This window comes from Amphiura filiformis, chromosome 13 (genome assembly GCF_039555335.1).
Source record: "Amphiura filiformis chromosome 13, Afil_fr2py, whole genome shotgun sequence".
In the NCBI taxonomy this organism is placed as follows: Eukaryota; Metazoa; Echinodermata; class Ophiuroidea; order Amphilepidida; family Amphiuridae; genus Amphiura; species Amphiura filiformis.
In genome coordinates, this window is record NC_092640.1 from 30,458,528 (window position 1) to 30,472,229 (window position 13,702).

The window sequence follows — 13,702 nt, forward strand, 5'->3', positions numbered from 1 at the left end:
TGTGTTTCATTGCAAATCGCCTAATTAATGATTGTAGATACTGAATGTTGATTTTATTATTTGAGTTTCTCAAACATTGCTAGTATATCTTTAGTATCTACCCTATGGGGTTTAATACCCCAGGTTACAAAATGATTTTCAAAACATAAATTGTAGCGCTTGCTAAACTTTGGTTCACCTCAAGTACAGTAGTGAGCGTCAATGCTTTTTCGCGGTTATGCTGCAAACAAGCGTCGCTTGACTTGTTCGCTACGCTCTCTGCGATTAACTTTACGCGCACAGTTAAATCCTGCACATAGTGAAATACGCACCTACGTCATTACCAAACTTGAGGCGAACCATGTTGCAATTGGATAAACAAGTTCACCTTTTTGTGTTGACTCACTTAAAGAGTGACAATCTTGGTTCTAGCAACAAAGGGTAGCTAAAAAAACCTTTTTATTTCCAAAAATCAAACAGAATTTTGAACCATTTTGCTTTCAGGTCATAAATTTGTGATTTTGAGTTTTACATAAAAGAACATATCATGTGTTTTCATTAGCTGTGTGGAGCACAAAAAGTGCAACTCATCTTCTGCAAAAATTGCCACTTTTACAGGACTGTGCCCCCAAAACTGAACTGTTTATGGCCAACAACAAGTTCAGGATTTTGTATGTCCACCCCCCAAATCTACACTCTTTCCCTACACCTACACTTGGAATTTAATTTGGACACTTCGTCATGTGTGTGCGACAGGAACCAAAGAGGTCCAAATCCACTGAGTTGGACATAGAATTGTTAAACATTATAGGTTACATATGATTTTTGCTTCATACTAATAGAAAATTAGAAATAGGCCTAAATAAATTAAAAATGCTAGTGTCAATAATGCATGTGATAAATCTTCTCGCCAGTTGAAAGCCCAAGCATGTTTTGTTTAATAACTTTTTTAGCAACTGCTTTATCTCCTCAACAAATATTGAATGAACTTGATTCGATTTTTGTAGCTTTTTCAGGGCCAGATCAGAATTTCGTTTCACAGTGCGAGAATCAATCCTGATTCTTTCAGAATAAATTTGCAGGAATCATTTGATTCTCGCAAATAAACTCATCTATCTCATTTATTCTGACCCCGTCTTTATTGTTTGTCCAAATAGAAATGAGAGGGTTTTTTAGTAGCGTCTATGCGTATAGGTTAGGAGACTGAAGGATTTAGCCTAATGCCGAAATACACGCAAAAACATGGATCTTTCCCAAGTCCCCAAATTTGAGATATATTTAGTATTCGGACACGTTATAAAGATTTAGGTGACTAGGCAAGATCCAGGCTACGTACTGCACTTTTATTGCAGTATAAATCATGAATATTAATTAACATGCCCATATAAGGATCGTACATCCGGGCGATCATGCCCATATTAGCGTTCCTCATTAACATTATTTGTGGAACTTTATCTAATTAACATTATTTGTGGAACTCATTAACATTATTTGTGGAACTTTATGCAGTACTTCCGGTTACGCCGTATATCGAAAGCATAGGCTTCTGGTTGTTAAATAGACTTCAGTGGGTTCATATTACCATGCCGCTTGCCGCTGAGCGGCGTGGCGCACTCGCATTGCAGACAAACGCACACAATCAAGGCTTGTCATTGGTTGAAACGCCCTGCCGCAGCGGCAAGCAGCAGGAAAGTCTGACGGGGCATAAGTATACTTTTTGATTTAAACATTCCAATCAACATATTTTTATATCTTAATGTAAAAAAAGATTACTATGATTAACCGTGTAAAGTTAACTTTTTGGGTCAAAATGAAAATCATAAAAGCGATGCATTTCCCCCCAAATATCACATGATGCAACATTGACACGTGACATGTATTGTCCACAGTAAATTTGCAGGTCATGATCAATTATTTAGTTCCAAAATTATAGCTACTCGAATGATTTTGGTAAAACAATGGTTAAAACCAGAAAAGATGCATTTTCAACGAAAATATTATAGCTACTCGAATAATTTTGGTAAAAATTTGGTTAAAATCAGAAAAGATGCATTTTCAACGAAAATCAGTACCTCAACTCGCATCAATTTTTGGAAATGACAACCGAGTATAAAGTGAAAAGAACTATATATATATAGCGTGTAGATTAATTTGTTGTCTATTGTTGACCCAACTTTATTTTCGTCAAGGCACGTCGTGTACCGACGGTCTGATGCAGTTCTACCGACGGCAATGTCATGATGAGGGGAACCGGCCCCTGACCCCCCCCCCCCTTGATTACGCCACTGGGAGTGAATACATATTCCAGCAAACACAAAATATCTTTTTAAATTAACGCTATTGACATTTAAGGTTATTTAAATGTTTTAACTGTAAATGTCGAGTACAAAACGTTTAAAACATTCCATATGAAATTTTGTGTTTCAAAATGATGTTTGATTGTAAAACATGTATTTGCAAACATTAAAAAAACCTTTTGTCAACACTTAACAAATAACATTATGTTACAATGTTTGTGGTAACTTTTAAACAGTTTCGAAAACATAGAATCGCAGATTCACGAGAATAATTTAAAATTAGACTTCAACACTACTTGTTTATTCGCTTACCGTACGCTTTCGACGAAGATCGGGCTGTTTCCAAGAAAACATCAGAGCTGACAACACTGATGACGACGAGGAAGTCCTCCCGCTGTAAACGAAATAGACGAGTATTAAATTATTCTATTTCGTGTTGAAAATGTTATTTTCGACATTTCTGCAAATGTTATTGAAACGTTTTGTTTTTGCTGGGATTCACTTTTTGCCAAGCCAACAAGTTTTGGCTGCATCAGGGTTCGAAAGGGCGGACGCGATTTTGGCACTCATGTGTGGGCACTTAGTTACCGTCCAAAAATGGCCCGGGAAATGGGTAGAAAACAGTTATATAGGCTACGAAAACGTTTCAAATGCCAAATCTTGTTGTCACCTCATGGCATGCCTGGCGGGGAAAGATTGTGGCTCCGCCAAAAACTCATTACAAAACGTAAAGGACCTCGGGGGGGGGGCTAATGACCATACGGGAACGGGCCGAATATAACCCCCTGTGCATGTGCATTTTGGTATTAAAAATGGGTCTTCTTTGGAAATTCCTCAAAAATACAAACATGTCACTTATACTGGAGCCCAAATCTTTTGAAAATTGGTAACAACTTCACGAAAATGTGTTAAACTTAGCCCTAAATCTCTATCTCCGGGATAAAAAAAAGGGGGGCATATTGTTAAATGCATTTAGATTTGAGTATACAAATTTGCATACATTGTTAAATGCAAACTCAGTACATATGCACAACGTCTATAGGAGCAGCAAAACATTTAGTTTAGAAAATTATCTATAGTTTATTGAAATTCTTACGTGTTCGGGATGGGAGGGGTAATATTCGCCATAGCTATGTTTCATCACTCACACTTCGCTTAAATTCCAGGTACGGTGCAAATATCATCTTCCCGGTTGCGTATTTATATTTTGTAACCATCCTAATGGGCCGCAATGGGTAATACGCTAACGCTATTGCCCTAAGCCCTAACTCTATCCTTCCCGGGTGTGTATTTATTTTTTGCAAGCATAATGGGTCGCAATATGCTAAACATAACCCTAACCCTAAACCCTAACCCTATTCTCAGTGGCGTAACGAGGGGGCAGGGGGCGGGAGTTCGGTCTTCAATTATATAACCTCTAATCCTATAACCTAACGCTAAACTTCACTCTAACCTTAACAACCTAAACCCTGATCCTAACCGTAACCCTAAACCTATATACCCTTAACATAACCCTGACTCTAATATTAACCAGTAGCGTAGCCAGCGGGGGGGCACACAAAAAATGAAAGAAAAAAGTGCCCCTCTGACAAAAATGAAACAGAACAGGGCAAAATGGGCAAGGAGCTCCTTTTCCACAAAAAATCACCACCGATCACAGCTGTTGGCAGATGTGTTTGTTCAAATTAATTTTCTCAATAATTGTCACAATATGTATTCGACCTTCCCATTAATTGCAGATGCATCACCTTCATGAATAAAACAAATATAAACCAATTGTTGTCACCATTCTTGCATGTTTATTCGTAGATAGAATTTTAGAAAACGTATAATAATATTAAATATCCAAAAAAATGGGCGATTTAAACATTTTTTTGCTGATTTTTTCCGTCCCTCCAGGGCTCCCCGGCCCCATAGCAGGGGACGCCCCTGTCCCATTCCATTCACCTTCATGAATAAAAAAAATAAAAACATATTGTGGCCATACTTTCTTGCAATGTTTATTCGCATGGCTTATCGGACAACGTTTTAGATTCCCCGATATGGGGATTATGACCCCTTATTTTCTCCAACATTTCCGTCTTCTGGGGAACCCTCTCTCGGGACCCCTGAGGGTTCCCCATGAACGGAACGGCCATACTATCCCTTCACTTCAGTCCCAGTAGTCTTCTGCATGTCCGTGCCTCCTTGCCTAAATAATGCCATAAAATGGGGGTAACTTTGGGCACTTTTCAGAGTTTTTAAACCACTGCTTCCCTACAAAACCAATTATATTTCTAAGGGCATTATGGTTCCTTCTACACCTTGAATTTGAAAACGATTTTTTATTAATTTTAAGGGTGCCTGAGGGGTTAAAATAGCCTGACCAAAGTTACCCCGCATTTGGGGCAACTTTGGTCAGAGTGAAATTTGACCCCTTGCAAAATTAAGCAAGCACACATTCTTGTTCACAAATATCGATTTTTATTTATGTATTTTTTTGAAATGATGTAAAAAATGCTCATTTTTGGTCAAAAATCCCAATTATTTTGCCAATTTCGAGGAATTTGGACATGAGAGACTATTGTTTCTTTCAAACATATTTCTTAACAAATTGACACCAAATATGACTAAAAACAATATTGCTGTTTGGAAATATGTCCATTTGAAAAAAGAAATTGACCGCGAGTTACCCCACTGACCGAAGCTACCCCATGTTTGTCTCCCATGGTCGACGATCATTTACAGTGGCACTGTGTGGCGTTGTTCGTAATGTGCTTTTTCCGGGTGACGGATCTCCGTATCCAATTACCGATTGATGTTGGTCTAAACTATTAATATTGCACTATTAGCCTATACTTAACATAAAGACCCATTCAGTAATCCCAGCGAAGGTGTAAAAAAATGAAATTGTTTATAAATTGCTTAAAGGTCCATTCAATGATTTACTGAACTGGACGATTGTAAAAATTATCAAAATTCAGATTTTGGTATAGGCTACTTTGTCATTGTCATAGATATGCTAACTTAGCCTGCTAGTGGTTCAGCCGAAAGCCGTTAAGACAAAATAAAGACATTTTACATGAATCTGTAATTTATATACTGACAGTACCCGGTATATAAATTAGCTATAGGCCTACATGTATTTGAATGGGGGCTCAACTTTGTCAATACTGCTGTTTTCTTTGTTTTTTGCCAAATTTTTCATTTCAAAATACCAATTTTTTTTTGCACTTCAGCTGGGATCACTGAATACAAAGTGAAGGATAAGTCAATTGTCATTTGATATTTTTTTTAATATTTTTATATTGCGAATGAAAAAAAAAATCTTTAGGTCTTCAAAATTATCATTCCTCGTATTCAGAATGCAATTAGGTGCGTCTGATGTGCTCTCATGTCCTGTGCAAAGGTGGGTGACCGAGCCCTTAAGGCCCATTCAGTGATTTGCTCATCCGGATGATCGTAAAATGATCCAAATTCAGATTTTACCTGCTAGTGCAGTGGTTCGGCCGAAAGCTATGCATTTAAGACAAAATAAGGCATTTACACGAATCTGTAATTTATATATAGGCCTACTGACAGTATAATAAATTATGTATTTGAATAGGGCTTCAACTTCATCAATACTGCTGTTTTCTTTGTTTTTTGCCAAAATTATCATTTCAAAAATACCGAATGACAATTTGAATGACTTATCCTTCACTTTTAAGCAATTTATAAACAATTTTATTTTTTTTGCACTTGCGCTGGGATCACTGAATGGGCCTTTAAAAATGAATCAATTTATAAATAATTCTAATTTTTTTACGCTTGCGCTGGGATCAGGCAGGCTGCACAAACACGCAAAATGAAATACCCGCTGCTGCCATTCTTTTTTAAATATCCCTTTAATGGCTCATAAACAGAATAGGGGAAATCCCGAATGCAGATCAGCGATCATTACGCAGGTATGAATTCACAAACACCCCCACATAAAACAACTAGCAGCCGCAGTAAATCTATGCGACCATCTAAAATAAGCAACAGGGCACGGCGACACAGCTGCATGCTGCTTGGATTTTTATAGAGGAAATTTCATCGTATATTTTTAATAGAGGGAAATTTTTGATTCTCGCTTTGATTTTTTAAAATGATTTTATACTCATTGTCTCTGGATGGTTTTGCAATTGCTCCCGGTATGTTTGCCTTAATCAAAGGAGTATTTTGTGATCCGAGCATCCTCTTTTGATGACATTTTTCAGTAGATAGCCACGAAAAATGCTTCTTCCCAACATTTGAGTTGATTCCGATTTTGCGTTTGCGAATTATGCATGATATTTATTTATTCAGGCTAATGAAATGAAATGATTAGTTTCCCGTCACATTTTTTCAGTGAAATATTAGGTCATAATTTCATTATTCATTATTTTGGAAAATTTCATTATTGTCAAAACTTTCATTTACATGGTTATTACCTATATTGTTGATGAAAGACCATCTCAAAACAGGTATTAATGCTTAGATCATCATTACAGACATTTTGCAACAGATTGAGAAAAGATTTGAATTTGGTTTTATTAAAATGAAAAGAAATTTGCAATTTTTGTAATCACTAGAAACATGATGAGGTAATCCTTAAATTTCTATTATTTACCACATCCTCTACCCCTACAACTAAGAAAAACTGCTGATTATGATCAGCAGGGGATGTCAGACATTTTGAGAGTTTCAATTTTGATTATTTTATTACTATGTATTTTTGAAGTTGTGAAATAAATGTTTCTTGAATTGAATATTTCCATCTCGATTTTCAGATAATTGACTTTTTATGATAAAATTCCCTTTAAAAGGGAAAGCCAGCCTCAATGTAGAAGAGGTCTTGTAATTAGTTTTGGTCAATGTGAAAGGCATTTTTAGGATCACGCTTACATCTACATGACAGTCCACCAAACCATCAACGATGAGAACATGCACACTGAAACAGCAGAAAACATTAATTCCTAATCTCATGTCAACTCTTTTAATTCATTACATGTACTCCAAATTGTTCTGGTCTGTTTGTTTTGTTGTTGTTGTTGTTGTTGTTGTCGTTGGGTTTTTTGTCTTTTCAGCTTTTTACCCACGATATCTCAATTTCCAATTTTGTAATACCAGAACTTACGAACTCAATATCTTCGCTTAGGAATGTCCGATTTCACTGCTTTCGATATATACACTGCCGGTTTGAGTTAACTTACATGTACATTTTATTTTAAAATAACTTAATTAATTCGCAATGTATAGTTTAGGCCTACTATAATAGATAGTGGCCAGCACATTTATAAAGGACTGGTTACTCACTACAATCTTCACTCTTAAACTGTGTTTTTCTGAATGTGCTGATCATGTTGATTGCTAGTCGGAAACTCCTGCGAAGCTATGGACATGGCATCTTACATACTCCATTCTATAACAGTCTGCCTAGTGCCTTGTGTGTTTTCTCTTCAATCATTTTGTTGAATGTAATTTTATGAATCAAATAGTTATGTGTCATTTTATTTATAATAAAGAAGTTATTAAATTAATAAAGTAAGACAATTTATTTATCTATAAGTGCATGTCAAATGGGGTACATTGTTCAATACTATATGCATAAATTATGCCCATATTATAGCTAGGCCCTAAAAACTTTATTTTGCATCGGATTTTTCCTGTTGAAAAGACAAAACTGATGTTTATGATAGCAACCATTTCATCAAAAACATTTTGAGTCATTTTTATCCATAAAACGACACAGGATATGATAGATAACTACTTTCACATCAATATGGTCCATATGATCACAGATTGTTGAGAATCTGTGATATGATCCGGGGATATGATGAACTTAGATCTGTTATCAACATGATATCACGCTGTTCAGTGGTCAAGGAGTAAGGACCCCGGTCAAGGACACTGATATGACATCATAGGTGATGTCAGATTTTCTTCTGCTGACCATATGCTATATATATTAACTATTATTGTTACATTTAGGCCTTTAAACTTTTAAAGTCATAATTAATTAGTTCAAACATAACTTTGGTAATACTCACTCGTTTTCGTTCGTTGAAACGGCAAAACATACTTACTTTTCCTAACAAATCGAATTAAAATATTTTTAAAAAATTTAACCACAAAAAGTAAAAAAAAAAATCATTCCAATACCACTAAAATATAATCTCTTGAGTAAACTGACCCCAAACCTGAAACAGGTACCAGCCCCGAATGGGCTGGCGAAAATAATGAAAGTTATGGTCAAATTGAAAAGGTGATGCGGGCGGGTGACGGGAAACTAATAATTTCATTACATAGGCCTAGGCATAAATGTGTATTACCATGATTACCCTGCTCCCTGTAACTCCCTGTAACTAAGAGGCCCTACAAATTTGACGATATTTTTGCTATACGAATTAATCTGCAAGAAATGTTTTGTACATTATGTGGCCAGAGGTTTGCAGTGGTATAAAATCTCAACTTTTTTTTTATAGAATATTGGGGATGAGGCTGTGGATCACGAAATGCCCTTTAAATACACTGCAAAAACTCGAGTGTTTAAAGTGCACCGGTTGGAGTCAATAGAGGTACCCACGGGTGTTGTTTTTTAACACTTTTGGTGTTATTGTGCCAGGTGTCAAAATTGACACCAATAACGGCGTGGATCCTTTCATTATTATGCAGAGTCCTGCTGAAGTCGATCGATACGTGTTGAAACCAACACTTTTCTGAGATACACCTTTTTACTTTGAAATTAATTTTCTCGGTCAAATAAAAAGCAACAATTGTATTTTTGCAGTAATGTCAGATAAAACCACAGTGCGTTGCTATATCTTTTTCCCCACCTCTGTAAGGCACATCGTGCGGGTCTATATATTATAGTTTTATCAGAATTCCCGTTTAATTTCACCCTTTTTACTTGCAGAACCATTCATCCATATGATATTCGATCAAGCAAAATCAGTCGGAACTCGGTAATATTGATTTTGAGATATAGCCATACAAAGGAATATTTACCTTAGCCAAATGGCATTTGGCTAAGGGTCTCTTTTCTTAGATTCTGATTCTTTCTTTCTTTCTTTCTTTCTTTCTGCTACCAATCTTATAATGAGCCATCGTAGCCATATGCATATTTGTCAATTTTGACGAAATTTGGTTATTATGACCATTGGGGGGTGCCACAAATGTCACGTGAAAATGTCTGGCGCAAATGTCATGTCCAGGTCATTATAGCCCAAAACGTGTTTTTCACTTAAAATGCTACCCCTTCCCCATATTATATAGCACCGTGACGTCACTGGCACACATGCATCGTCTATAGCCAGTGTCTAAAAGTTGTACACAGAATTGGGGTCAAAGGTCATTTAGGGGTTATTTCCGGCATGTAACCAAATACCTTAAATCGGACATCATAGCCATATGCTTTTTGCCATGTTGACCATAGTTGAGCACTAGGACCATTGGGTGGTGCCACAAATGTCACGTGATCATTTGCGGTCAAAGTTCTTCCACTTACGGACAATGAACAAAAACGTAATTTTCACTATAATTTACTAGGGGGCCCTATGACCCCATGATTAGTCTACTGTAGTAGACCATTTAAATTTATTATCCCTCTATCCCACCATGGAAAATACACCAATCCTGTTCTGATCCAACAGCTATCTATCCTTTTTCTCTGGGCAGGGCAGTCACTGGGGATGTGGATGTGTTGTGTTTTAATGCATGGAATGGTATGAATTGTTTAAAAAGGAATGCAAAGCAGTCTACCCCATGATAGATTTGCACACAAATATATCATCCATACAGCAAATATATATAGTCCTTACAAGCCCATTGTGGTTCAATGAGCCATGTAAAATAATAATTGGGCTGATCATTCCTCATTATGTGTGCTTTAAAGTATACATTATAGTAAGGGTCGGTTCATAGTGAATATTCGAAGGCGAATATTCGTTGTCGAATACTTTTTGTGACGTCAAAATATATACGGCAACGAATAAAATATGATGACACGCCGAGTTGAATCGGATTAAATATCGCGCAACTGATAGCGAGATACTATTGATTTATATGAAAGGCTAGAGGTCACCTGAATATCGTTCGACGAACGATGATTTCTAAAATCCCCAAATGAAAATTAACCTGCACAGTTGTGCAAAATACGCCTGGATAGTTCCAAAATGGCTGATAACGAACTGAAAGAAAACGTTATTAGTGCGGTATAAGCGTACCCATTTTGTATGACATAAAAGTAAGGGACTAGGCCTATATAAAGACGTCCAGAAAAAGGAAAATGCCTGGCAGGCAATAGCATTCCAATGCTGTTAAGGGATCCAAAATGAGCGTTTATTGCGTTTCGACAGTATTTTTTGTGGGACATGAGAGCACCTCAGACCTATCGAATTGCATTCTGAATACGAAGCATGTCTTTCTGATATCAAATAATTTTCATTTTAAAAAATCACAATATAATACAAATTTTATGACAAATTATAAAAATTTGATATTTTTCAAATTTTTGATATATAACAGTCCTCGAAGTAAATTATATAAATCTAATGATATATTCTTAAAGTGTATGTAGCAGGGAGGAAAAGCCGACGTCAATTGAAAATTTTGACCTTTCATATTGAAGATATGGATTTTTTTCCCAAAAAGACCTAATTTTTGTTGGTGTTTTGGGAAAAAAATCCATATCTTCAATACGAAAGGTCAAAATTTTCAATTGATCGTCGGCTTTTCATCCCACCTACATACACTTTAAGTATAAATCATCAGATTTATAAAGTTTACTTCAAGTACTGTTAAATATCAAAAATATAAATTTTTAATGATTTGCCATAAAATGTGTATTAAATTGCGAATTTCAAAAAATCAAAATTATTTGATATCAGAATGACATTCTTCATATTCAGAATGCAATTCGATATGTCTGATGTGCTCTAATGTCCCAAAATAAATACTGTCCAAACGTTCATACCCCAGCCCTTAAGTTATGTTTTATGCAAATAATATGATATTTAGGCTTACAAACATAACCTACAAATGTACAAGTGAACGGTTCATTGTTTGCTAAATCCAAGCGAGATCACCCGAAAATCTATGCAAGAGAAATTTCTACTGCTGCTAATGAAAAATCCTAGAGTGCGTTTGGAGTTTTTTTCTGCACTTTACCAGTAGGCCTAATAAATTCATAAAAAATAAAAATCAAATAAACATTTAGAGCGAATGTTTTTACTCACTGCTCATCTGATCCACTTTCCCAGGAAATATCGATACTCCTTAGTTTTTTTTTTTTTCCAGACATAATTATGAGTAAACATTAAAATTAATGTTTACAAAACAATCAAATATTTATACATTCGTTTGCATTTTGTACATTATTAATATTAATAATGTACAAACATTAAAAAAGGGGGCCTAAGAGTATGTCTATTTTTAATCATATACTAATTCCGCCATGCCCAAACATATTTTATAGGCCTATATGAAATCGTGTAAAAACTGACCCCTTGTAAATCTATGGAACCCAAATTCCAATCAAAAATAAAAACAACTTTGTTATCAAATACACTAGGACTATATACATTGTATTACAGGAATTTAATAGATGGTGCATTTTAATAAATAAATAGATTAACACGGGTAATGGACGAGAAATATTTGGCAATACTGGATTTACCACAGAGCCAGTGAATAAAGAAATTAATTAGAATAAATATAAATTAAATGAGAAAATTAAAGCAAGGACATTTGGTGAAGTATTGTTTTAGAATGCCAAGGAGTCCTACGTGTTATCCTGGCCCAGGACATTAATCCCGACATTAATGTAAATTCGACCCATAGTTATTTTATCTACTTTTGCCAGCATTCAACCTGTTCAAGGTGAAGTTATGCCTATTTTAAATAAAATTCCGAGATCTGAAGTATCAACGTTGTATCGTGCACAAATTATGATCCGAGACTATTTCATTTGACACGGTTGTATGGATTTCAAAAGATCGGTCCTATAATAGATATCGATTAGAGAATTACAGCAAGAGACTTTGAGGATGCCGTAATCCTCTTGACCATCAACCAATCAGATAGACATATTTCAGAAATATATTCGTAGAGTTGAAACTTTTTCAACTCTTGAAATATATATTTCAAGTAATCTCGTTTCACATTTAACAGCACTTTGGCTTGCAATAAAGCCACAAAGGGGCGGTAATGCTAATATACGATTTCAGTCAAATATTGGTGCAAATATACGATTTCGGTCAACTATTTGGCTATTCTTTGCCCAAAATTATGAAATGTATATCAGTAACAACTCTTAGGAGGGGTTTCGAGTAGTTTTAACGAAATAATGAGGTAAAATAAAAGAAAACCCACTTACAATTTTGGACTTGACGCTTAACTGTGGTGTTCTAGGGGAATTAAAATATCACAATTAACATTCAAAATCGTTGTCCTACAAGCACATGTTAAATGGCTCGATTCACATTAGGTATAAGTTGGGACATTGTCAGATTGTGTGAACATTACAAATACAAACAATAAGGTTGAAAAAGAAATAGCCATATAAAATTATTTTAAAAGATCGTCTATTTGTAGCTTTATGACACTGAATAGACCAAATATCTGCCTCTGACAAAAAAAAAAATGTTTTCCATGCTGATTTGTTTTTGTAACGAGTATAAAATTTAAAAAAAAAAAAAAAAAAAAGGCGGATATTACTTTTTAAAACTCAACGCATTACTATTAATAGGCCTATAATTATAATCATAATGTTATACTTGATTAGATAACAATTAGCCATGTGTTTGATAATTACAGAAAATAAAATATGCAAAATTGCTTCTCAAAGCAAATTAAATTACCTGGAATATGATTATATGGTGTTAAAGTATGCAGTTTAAAGTGAATTGTAAACAAAATGTGAAAAAAGGAATGGACCTCTTGCATTATATGACCACTGGGGGTCACTTATATTCAATTTGCTCCACCTGATCGTCCTCCACCCCGCAAATTATGCTAATTATATACCAATTATTCAAATGTTAATAATTTTTTACAACATTTATTATGCTTACTGTATTGGTCTCATCACAAGCTTTAGTTTGACACCAAATTTAACTACATAGGCTGTAGGCCTATATTATGAACCCCAAAATGTCGCGCGCATGTTACATCTCCACTTAATACGCATGGCCACTTATTGACTTATTTATTGACTTATTTATTTCTTTATTAACTTATTAATTAATTTATTCATTTTTATTTTACAGACATTAAATCATGACAGTAGTTCAATATTGAGTTTACCTATTATTGTATTGACTACGTTAAAGAAATTCTCGAAATTTTGCTTACCTAGGTCAACGGGCAATACTTGTTAACAGTCGGGCAACGCTGTGAATTGTAGAAATATATCTTTCTCCGGTTCATAGTTTTATATTCGAAGC

At 35.1% G+C, this 13,702-nt stretch overlaps 1 protein-coding gene across 1 annotated transcript in view; it reads left to right on the plus strand.

Moving 5' to 3' along the window:
* The window catches only part of LOC140167579 (transcription factor ETV6-like), a 53,330-nt gene that overhangs the window by 11,765 nt on the left and 27,863 nt on the right, over positions 1–13,702 (plus strand). The window lies entirely within an intron of this gene.